Source organism: Dama dama, chromosome 11 (assembly GCF_033118175.1).
Source record: "Dama dama isolate Ldn47 chromosome 11, ASM3311817v1, whole genome shotgun sequence".
Classification (NCBI taxonomy): Eukaryota; Metazoa; Chordata; class Mammalia; order Artiodactyla; family Cervidae; genus Dama; species Dama dama.
Genome location: NC_083691.1, coordinates 35,985,373 through 35,994,610, shown reverse-complemented (window position 1 = coordinate 35,994,610; position 9,238 = coordinate 35,985,373). Strand labels below are relative to the sequence as shown.

Genomic DNA, 9,238 nt, shown 5'->3' with positions numbered 1-9,238 from the left:
AAGAATGTTCCATGTGCACTTGAGAAGAAGGTGTATTCTGCATTTGGATGGAATGTCCTGAAGATATCAATGAGATCCATCTCATCTAATGTATCATTTAAGACTTGTGTTTCCTTATTAATTTCCTGTTTGGATGACCTGTCCAGTGGTGTGAGTGGGGTGTTAAAGTCTACTATTATTGTGTTACTGTCAATTTCTCCTTTTATGTCTGTTAGTGTTTGTCTTATGTATTGAGGTGCTCCTATGTTGGGTGCATAGATATTTACAATTGTTATGTCTTCATCTTGGATTGATCCCTTGATCATTACATAGTGTCCTTCTTACTTCTTGTAATCTTCTTTAAGGTCTATTTTGTCTGATATGAGGATTGCTACTCCAGCTTTTTTTTGCTTCCCATTTGCATGGAATATATTTTTCCATCCTCTCACTTTCAGTCTATATGTGTCTTTAGGTATGCAGTGGGTTTCTTGTAGACAGAATATATATGGGTCTTGACTTTGCATCCATTCAGCCAGTCTGTGTCTTTTGGTTGGAGCATTTAATCCCATTTACATTTAAAGTAATTATTGATATATATGTTCCCTACTGCCATTTTCATACTTGTTTGGGGTTGATTTTGTAGGTCTTTTTCCTTCTCTTGTATTTCTTGACTATATAAGTCCCTTTAACATCTGTTGTAAAGCTAGTTTGGTGGTTCTGAGTTCTCTTAACTTTTGCTTGTCTAAAAAGCGCTTTATTTCGCCATCAATTTTGAATGAGATCCTTGCTGGGTACAATAATTTTGGTTGTAGATTTTTCCCTTTCAGTATTTTAAATATATCCTGCCATTCCCTTCTGGCCTGCAGAGTTTCTGCTGAAAGATCGGCTGTTAAACATATGGGGTTTCCCTTGTATGTTACTTGTTTCTCCCTTGCTGCTTTTAATATTCCTTTTGTGTGTATGTTTATTATTTGTTTGATTAATATGTGCGTTGGTGTGTTTCTCTTTGGGTTTATCCTGTATGGGACTCTTTGTGCCTCTTGAACTTGATTGATTATTTCCTTTTACATGTTGGGGAAATTTTCAACTATAATCTCTTCAAAAATTTTCTCATACCCTTTCTTTTTCTCTTCTTCTGGGATCCCTATAATTCACATGTTGGTGTGTTTGATATGGTCCCAGAGCTCTCTGAGACTATCCTCAGTTCTTTTTATTCTTTTTACTTTATTCCGCTCTTCAGAAGTTATTTCCACCATTTTATCTTCCAGCTCACTGATTCATTCTTCTGCCTCAGATATTCTTCTATTGATTCATTCCAGAGCATTTTTGATTTCAGTAATTGTGTTGTTTGTCTCTGTATGTTTATTCTTTAATTCTTCTAGATCTTTGTTAATTGATTCTTGCATTTTCTCCATTTTGTTCTCAAGGTTTTTTTTTTTTTATCATCTTTACTATCATTATTCTGAATTCTTTTTCAGGTAGTTTGCCTATTTCCTCTTCATTTATTTGGAGTTCTGTGTTTCTAATCTGTTCCTTCATTTGTGTAGTATTTCTCTGCCTTTTCTTTCTTTTTTTTCTTTTTAACTTATTGTGTTTGATGTCTCCTTTTCCCAGGCTTCAAGATTGAATTATTTCTTTCTTTTGGTTTCTGCCTTCCTATGGCTGGTCCAGTGGTTTGTGTAAACTTCACATAGGGTGAGATTTGTGCTGAGTTTTTTGTTTGCTTGTTTGTTTGTTTGTTTTTCCTCTGATGGGCAAGGCTGAGTGAGGTGGTAATCCTGTCTGCTGATGACTGGGTCTATATTTGTTTTGCTAGTTGTTTAGATGAGGCATCCTGCACAGGGTTGCTACTGGTGTTTGGGTGATGCCGGGTCTTATATTCAAATGGTTTCCTCTGTGTGAATTCTCACTATTTGATACTCCCTAGGTTTAGTTCTCTGGTAGTCTAGGGTCTTGGAGTCAGTGCTCCCACTCCAAAGGTTCAGGGCTTGATCTCTGGTCAGGAGCAAAGATTCCACAAGTGGTTTGTTATGGCATTAAATGAGATTAAAACAAATACCCAAAAAAAGAAACCAAAGATGAACCCCAGACAAATGGCAGTTACAAAATCAAGCAAATAATAACTTAAATAATGGAATATACGCATATATACCCATAAGCAAAGTCAAAACAGTCCAACAAAAATAAAGTATAGTAGATTGACCCAGCAAACAAAGGAAATAAAAAATTATATTTACCAGTTAAGAACAAAACTAACACACAAACAGGAAAACAAAACTAAAGCAAGGTGCCAAGTGGGGAATAAAGCAATGAAACCAAAACTAACAAATATGTTGAGAGGAAAGGAAGGAAAGAAAAGAAAGCAGGAATAGATTTGCAAAGTTAAATAGAGGTAGATGAAGAAGATTTATATACATTAAAGATTAACTGCAAGGGGAAAAGAACAGTAGGAAAGGCAAACAAAGGAATAAGTGTAGAAAAAGTAAAATAGGTTTAAAAAAATTAAAAATTAAAATTATAAAAAAGAAAAAAAAAAGGAAGAAGAAGAAAAAGAAAAGAAACTCCACAGAACTGCAAAAGCCCAACATAGAGGCAGCCCAACATATTGTTATGACAACAATAAAAAATGTGACTGAGGTGGGAGGAAAAAAAGCTCAAAAGCTTAATTAGATTTCATTGTGCCAATAAAATCAACAACTACAACAGAGGAGGGGAAAGGAAAAAAAAAGAAAAGAAAAATCCAAAAGAATCTATAGAACAAGTGAAAACACAAGAATTATAAATGTTTTTCTTGAGTCACTGCTGTCAGCGTCCTTTCCCTTGCTGTGAGTCACAGTCCACCTCACCTCCCTAGGATGCCCTCCAACACTGTGCTGATCTCTGGACCTGTTGTGAGGGCAGCTCAGATTCTAATCTGGTCCTGTTCCTGTGTGTTCTTGCCTCCAATGTCCACAGCTATCAGAACTTCTGCATTTTCTTTCATGGGAGCTCTCAATGTCCTTTTATATATTCCGTAGACACAGAGTCTGTCTAGTTGATCGTGTGGATTTAACCTGCAACTTGTACAGCTGGTGGGAAGGTTTGGGGTCTTCTTCCTTAGCCATGCTGCCCCTGGGTTTCAATTGTGGTTTTATTTCCACCTCTGCATGTGGGTCGTCCACTGGGGTTTGCTCCTGAGGCTGCCTTGGAGGACTTGGGTTTGTCCCTGTGAGGGCCAGGAGTGGAGACAGTGCAGCTGCTTGGGTTGCAGGGATTGGCAGCACCAGGTACTCAGGGGAGTTGGCAGCTAGGGCAGCAGGAAATATAGTGCTCTAGAAGGGTATAACAACCAGTATTGGCCAGTACGACCCAGTATTCTTGCCTGGAGAACCCCTCTGACAGAGAAGCCTGGTAGCCCACAGTCTACAGGGTCGCAAAGAGATGAACATGACCAAAGCGACCCTGTGTGTATAGATGCAAGATTTTTCTTTTTGCCTGTGGCAGCTCTGCCCCAGTGAGAGTTGAGCGTGAAGGTGGTGCAGCTGCTTGGCTCGTGGGGACCCTGGTGGCTCAAAGTGTGCAGGGACACGGACTGCCTCCACCCCAGGAGTTATGGCCCTATCTGAGTCTTTTTTTGAGCCTCTTGTAGCTGGCAATCAGAAGGTCTCTTTGGCCAGTCTTTCTCTGTAGCTCTGCCCATTCAGGCACATAGAGGGGCCCCCCCTAACTGGGGTCCTACTCTGTAGATCGGTGCCTCAGGCACTTAAAGGAGTGCCCTGGGTGGGGTCCTACTCTGAAGTTCAGTATGTCAGGCATTTGATGCTGCCTCTATTGTTCAGCTGCCGATGCTGGCGTGTGGGGAGAGAGAGGCTATGGTGATGGCTCCACCTCCTACATGTGACTCAGCAGTATCGCCTTGCTTCCATGGCTGCACAGCTTTCCTCCACAAGCTGGGCAGGCATTTCCCACCACAGTCTCCTCCCTCACACCCCCTCGATCCATCTCTCTGCAGTCAACAGCAACTCTCATCCTGGGATTGCTCCACAATCCCTAAATTCCAGCTCCTAGCCGCTGCGCCTTCTAGAGGACCCTCGTCCCTGTCCAGGGTATGTATGGCTGCAACAAGGACTGTCTGATTCTCATTCTATTTAGGCTGCCACAGATCAGCTGTTTCACTCCCAGCCTCAAATGCTTCTCCTCTGACTCAGACAATTGCCCTGATGTGGGAATCAGACCCCTGCTTCAGTTCCCCCACCTGCTCAGGGCAGGTCCAATCCTACTAACACTCCTGTTTTTCCCCCAGTTCCTTCATCCTACCTAGTTTTGCATGGTTCTATATATTCTTTTCCACTGGTCATGTATTCCTGTCCATCCTCAGCTGGTGTTCTGAATGCACTTCTGGGTCTGAAGGTGTATTCCTGATGTATCCGTGGAGAGAGATATACTCCACATCCACCTACTCCTCCGCCCCTTGTTCTCTGCATTATTTCCTATTAATCACCTGTTTTCTTTATGCCATTGGGTGAAGAATGTAAGCAAGTTGGGAGTTCTGGGCCACCCAGAGGGTAGAGATTTCCCCCAGATCCTGAGTGTGAGTGCAGGCCCAGTTGCATGCAATTCTGCCTACTTTGCTCGAACTGAATTAGCCCTTCCTCCACCAAAGCTTGGCCATGCATGCAAAGTCAGAATCTAAGATTCTGGATCTTCCTGCTGTGGCTGTGGGTTATAACCTTTGTGTCAACAGGAACCATCATGATGGTGAGGGAAGCTTCCGTGATGCCTGTTGGTGATCACTGAGTAGAGTCATGATGGGGAAGCAGGACAGCCAAAGCCCTGAGGGATGAAGGCAGGGCCAACGGGACAAGATTGAACCAAGGAAGCTCTATCAGGTGCAAGCTAACTGGCAGTCCTATCTGAAGTCCTTCTTTTGGGGCCCTGGGTAACATGAGGGCTAAGATTATCCTGTTCTGGGGGGTAAAAAGCTCAGGACTCAGAGAAGCACCTCTGAAATGTTTGGTCATTTTAGGCAATGTTTTACTAGAATTGGATTTCAGGGTCTCATACCAGAGGTGCCTACCTATAACCCTCTACACTTAACAAAGCATGGAAATCTCCACGTTGGTGAATGATAGTGGGGCCCCAGAGAATCAGGGAGATGCTCTCAGATAGCAGGATGTATGGGTTAAGGATATGTGAGACTCTACAGCTAGGGCGTCATTTCTTGCCCTCTCCCTCTGTTTCTTTCAGAAAGGAGCAGACCGCAGACCACCAGACAAGTAAGTGCCCCAGAGTCACCTGAGAAGCCTCGCTCTTCCCAGACTAGTGGCATGACCACCAACCTGACCTGCTGTCTGAGCAGCTGTTTTCTCACTTCTAACCTCCTCCCACCTGTGAGAGTTATCTTGTTGTACATCTCAGCTCCCTCTTATCACAGAACAAAACCCAGGTTCTTCAGCCTGGAATTCTCCAGCAATCTTTACTTTTTCCTTTGCATAAGGGATGTGCACATCTGTTTAACCACTAGCCTGGCTGAGCCTGGGTACTCCATAAAGTGGAGCCCAAGGCACGTGCTGATATCCTACCACTTTATTAGGGGGCATGGTTCTTGGGAAGAAAAAGTGGAAAGAGTGGGGAGGTGGGAAGCCAGGATAGCCAACATGTGCTTGCTTCTGAACTGGCCCCACTTAGACTGAATAGATTGATTGCTGATACTGTAGGTCCATCTTCCAGAGTCTGTATGAACCTCTGAGTCTCAGGATAGCCCATTCATGGGGGAAGAAGAGGGGAAACGTGTCCACTGTCTCCTGTCTCCATTGGTCTAGGGTCTTACAAGATTGTGTCCACTGCAAGCTGGCCCAGCTGCTGCTGGGCTGGTCACCTTGGAAGCAGCTAGAGCATAACCAATGGCCAAGGGCCCCAGAAGTGGAGAGGCTCAGAGGGTCAAGGTGGTCCAAAGAAATGCCAAAATGTACATTTTGGCCCTGCTTTCACCACAGGCAGAGGGTTTTCAGAAGGCATGTGAGGAGGCATAGGTTCTCAAATAGGACAATTTGTATCAAGTACTTTAGCCTGAAACATTAGAAATGCCCAGTAAAAGTTAACTCTTACTGCTAATATCATCCCCAGTGTCAACCTTGCTCCAACTCTCTGCCCTTGGAAAAGGTGCTTCTGGCCCATCCCCAGGACTGTTCTTAACATCTGACGGGTGGTAAGGCATTGCCTGCCTGCATGTCATCTCTGTAATGCAGGCAGTGGACCTGGTCAAGGGAAGGGAAAGAGGGCCTGAGGGCAGCCAGGGTGGGGCTCAGCTGCCTCTCCCCAGATGGCTGCCCCAGCCCTGCCCTGCTTCTGCTTCTCTCCACTTGGTCAGCAGAGGTGAACCAACACAGCAGTCCTCTAGCCTGGCAGCCCGGGACCAGACCTCACATACATACATGAGGAGTTCTGAGAGTGCGGAGGCCCTTCCTCAGGCTGAGGGCCTTGGAATAGAGGGAGCAGCTGCTGGAAAATACCAGAAACCCCCCATTCTAGGACCACTGGAGCCTGGCCATGAAGCGTCTCTTCCTTATTTCTCATCCTTGGTCCAGGATGGACCCTCCTGCTCTCCATCCTGGCCTTGGTCTCCACCTACAGCCCTAACCAGTCTGCTGGCTTTGAACAATTTCAGTGTTCCAAGTCAGAGCCTAAAGCAGAGTCATGCTTCCCCAGGAATACAGCTCACCAATAATGGGAAGAGTGTGGGGAAACAGGGCTGAGACTCTGTCTCCCCTTCCCACTCCCAGAGGCAGAGAGTACTAAGGCCTTCCCCATTCCAGACTTCAGCAGCCTGCATCAGAGAACTGCTCCAGACCTGGAGAAGCCCAAGAGAAGAATCCCAAAAGCTCTGGCCAGAGCAATGCAACACAAGAACTTTACATATGACCAGCACCTATGTTGTAGAGCAATTCATATATGTGTTTACTACCTTAAAGTTACAATTAAGTAAAGTGATACCATTACATCATTGATTTGTTTATTCATCCAGCAAATGAATTATCAACACCAGAAGACAGAGACATGATCATGAGGTCTAGCTACAACAGGAAGAAGGTCCATAAGCAAAAATATTGTAAGAATAAAAAGACTATCGGTTTACAGAGGAGGAGGAAATGAATTCCTGCCAGAGGGAATCAGGAAGGAATTGTGGAGAAGGACTTTTCTAATGGGATCTTGAAGGATAAGTAGGAGTTTTCCAGGGAAAAAAACTGAGGTGGCTGTGAACACGGTTGGTACATTTCATGCAGATGGAAAATACATACCAAACTAGGGGGCCTGAAAGAACATGTATTTCTTTATTACCATGTTGTAAAATTTTATTAAAAACCTACTAGGTTCCAGGTAATTGGGTTAAATGCCAACAGAGCAGAAAATAACAAGGCAGACAAGATCTTTTTCTCTTTCTAGTGGAAAAACAGAAATTAAACAAACAAAAACCACACAGATAACAATCTTCACAATTGTGCCAAGTCTGTGAAGGGGAAGAGAAAGGAGCTGTGGGAACATAAATGGGGTAAAAGAGGAGAGGGGCCCACGTGATCTGGGAATTAAGAAAGGCCTTTCTGGGAAAGAGACAGTTAAGCTGATTCCTGTAAGATGAGTGGGGATTAGCCAGGTAAGGCCTCCAGGAGGATGGAACGGCCTGAAGTAGAAAGGGCATATGGTGCAGACTATCTGAATGTATTCAGAGTGGATAGAGCATCCAGGCTACAGGAGGCAGGTAGAATGAGATGAGGCAGGACCAGAAGGCTTGGATCATTATCCTAAGAGCAAGGGGAGTGGCATGATGAGATCTGAGGATGGAAAAGACCCCTCTCTGGCTGCTGTGTGGAAGACAGAGTGGAGCCACTACGCATGTGGGGAGATCGATTAGACCAGTGACTCGATCCTAGTTCTGAGTTAGGTTTAACTGGGAAGTTTTTAGTAAGGATGATTAGAGCCCACACCCAGAATTTTTTTTTTAAACTTCTTCTGGGATGAGGCTTGGGGATTAGTGATTTTTTTTTTTAAGTTCTGCAGGTTACTTTAATGTACGTCTAGGGTTGAGAATCATCAAGTTTTTGCTTTTTAAAAGCTTTTTGTCTTTAAAAGCAAGAAAGAAGGGAAAAGGACATCATTCTGCTTTAGGTGACAGAAGATGGTGGTTGGCCTGATGGTGATGGAGATGGAGAGCAAACAATGGATCCTTTTAGGAGGCAGAATAGATAGTAGTAACTAAGAAGGCCTGGGCTGCCCCAAAAGCTCTGCTAGTAAAGAATCCACCTGCAGTGCAGGAGACACTGATTTGATTTCTGGGTTGGGAAGATCTCTTGGAGAAGGGCATGGCAACCCACTCCAGTATTCTTGCCTGGAGAATCCCCATGAACAGAGGAGCCTGGCAGGTTGTAGTCCATGTGGTCGCAAAGAGGTGGACACGACTGAGCAACTAAGCACAAGGACTGAGGGATTTTTGGCTTGGGCAATTCACTGAGGAATAAATCACATGAAAGTACCGATTGTAAGGCTCATGACAGGAACTCGAGTTTGGACGTCTTGAATGTCAGGTACCTATAAGCCATCTATGTCAATGGCAGATATTTGAATACATAGGCCTGAAGCTCAGAGAAATCTGGGTTGGGGTATGAACTTGATTGTCACTGATGGCAAGATAGTATCTGAGATGTGTCTGGGGTTTCCTAGCAAAAGGAAAGTCTGTGGGATGCAGGGAAAGAAGAGGGCCCAGGACTGAGCCTGAGGTTCCCCCAGCTCTGGAGGTTGGGGAGAGGAGAGAAGCTGGCAACAGCATCTATACATGAGAGGCTGGGGGCAGCCTTGAAGCCTAGAGGAATCAACATTTCAGTGTTACTGAAGGTCAAAAGGATCGAGGTATGAAAAATGTTTATTGGATTTAGCAACCTCTGGGTCCTTGATGACTTTAGAGAGAGATGTTTTGGTGCAGCAAGTAGGGCAAAGGCCAGACTGGAGTGAGTGAAGGAAAGGAAATGGAGGGACACACCAAGAGTTTGGCTGTAGAAAGAAGAGAGGCAGGGGTAGTTGCTGGAGGGGGTTATGGGATCAAGGGAATGTTTGTTCAGATGGGGGAGAACAGAGTGACTTGAAATGCTAGAGAGGAGAGGGAGGGGTTGCAGATACAGGAGAAAGATGGGGTCCAGAGCCCTGGAGGAGGGACAGGGGTCACTTCATATCAGAAGAGGAGAGAGGGATGAGTGGTAGGGTGCTGAAGTGGAAAACTCCCCCTTTGGAG

At 44.6% G+C, this 9,238-nt stretch overlaps 1 long non-coding RNA gene across 1 annotated transcript; it reads left to right on the top strand.

Moving 5' to 3' along the window:
- The first annotated feature begins 4,719 nt into the window (after positions 1-4,719).
- LOC133065493 (uncharacterized) lies at positions 4,720-6,891 on the top strand. Its single transcript, XR_009694898.1, has 3 exons — positions 4,720-4,847; positions 5,206-5,234; positions 6,332-6,891. It is a non-coding gene; the product is annotated as an uncharacterized LOC133065493 (long non-coding RNA).
- Positions 6,892-9,238: the final 2,347 nt, after the last annotated feature.